The sequence below is a fragment of the Equus quagga genome, chromosome 14 (assembly GCF_021613505.1).
Source record: "Equus quagga isolate Etosha38 chromosome 14, UCLA_HA_Equagga_1.0, whole genome shotgun sequence".
Lineage (NCBI taxonomy): Eukaryota > Metazoa > Chordata > Mammalia > Perissodactyla > Equidae > Equus > Equus quagga.
The window spans coordinates 95,842,076-95,843,630 of record NC_060280.1 but is presented as its reverse complement, the minus strand read 5'-3'; positions in this window follow the sequence as shown (position 1 = coordinate 95,843,630).

The window sequence follows — 1,555 nt, the reverse complement described above, 5'->3', positions numbered from 1 at the left end:
GCTGCTCTGGAGTGTCAGTGGGTGGGAGAGGTGGGACCCCAGAACTCAGGAGGAAGAGGGGGGCAGGTTTGCTGAGGGAGGACACATCTGACTTGGGACATGCTCAGTGGCAGTTGGACACGTCCAGGTGTCCATTCCAGCCTGAAGCTCCAAAGAGACGTGACCTAGAAACTTCTGTTCGGGGGTCGTTGGTGGATTAAAGATCACGGGTGCTGTGGGCTCTCCTAGCGGGCCCGCAGCACCAGAGGAGAAGGGAGGCATGGAGACGGGGTTCAAGCAAAGACTGGCTCTTGTGCCGGGGCAGTCCAACGAGGACCTGGCCCCGGGTAGAGCTGGGTCACTGTGTCCCGTCCCCTGAGGTCCTTCCCTGGCTGTTCCCTCCACATCCACTGGATCTCTTCTTTCAGGGCATTGACCTCATCCCTCCTTCCTGTTGGCAGGCAAGATGGTGGCCAATGGCCCCAAGGCCACCTATGGCAGCTTAGAAGCCCCAGTGGGAAGAAAGCTGCTTCCTCCCTCCTGTTACTAGTTGAACCGTAAGAAATTGATCATGTCCTGTTGTTTTTGGTCTAGAAAAGCGCTAATTTCATACCGTTGAAACTCAAGGAAGAAACTTGGTTGGCTTACATCAATCATATGCAGCCCTTTGGACCAATCAGTGATGGGGATGAAGGGGTGGCTATTGTGATTGGCAGGCCTGGGTCCAGTGTGGACCAATCAGTGATGGGGATGAAGGGGTGGCTACTGTGATTGGCAGGCCTGGGCCCAGTGTGGACCAATCACAGATGGGGAGAGAAGGGTTAAAACTGTGATGGGCAGGCCTGGTGGCCAGGTGGGTGGGGCACTATGATTGGGGTGGGCCTTCCCCAAAAAATGGGATTGAGGAAGACAAAAATGACATTGTCACCCCCTCTGCCATAGAGAACTAGAACTCAGGGGACAAAGCTGATCAATGACCGGCCATGACTGAGGCACTTGCTGGGGGCCACAGAACTGCTTGGGTTGAAGCCAGAATATGGATGTCGGTGACCAGCATCCCTCCCACTTGACCCGAGAGAACGATGGGAGAAGGGCGTCCCGTTTTCAAGGTGTTCTTCCTACAAGGACGCCCAATGTGCCGAGTCAACACTCAACTCTCTCCTAGGCCAGCACTGAGCAGCTCTGTCCACAAGAGCCTGTATTCGGTCCTGTCGCTGTTGTAACAAAGAGGCCCCATGGGGCTAAACCCAGGGGTGCAGAGGGCGGGTCCCCCCGGAGGCCCCAGGGGAGGAGCGTGTCCCGCCTCCTCCAGCTTCCAGAGGCGCCGCGTCCTGGGCTCGGGGCCCCTTCCTCCGTCTACACGGCCAGCAGCGCAGCGTCTCCATCTCGGCCTCTGACCCTCCCGCCTCCCTCTGCTCAGGACCCTGGGCTGACCCTGGGCCCCGGGAATCCAGGGTCACCCCCATCCCAGGGTCCTCGACTTAACCCATCTGCAAAATTACCCCGTGAGGTGACATACCAGTTCCTGGGACCAGGACGGGGACGTCTTTGGGGTCATTATTCTGCCTTCCACAGA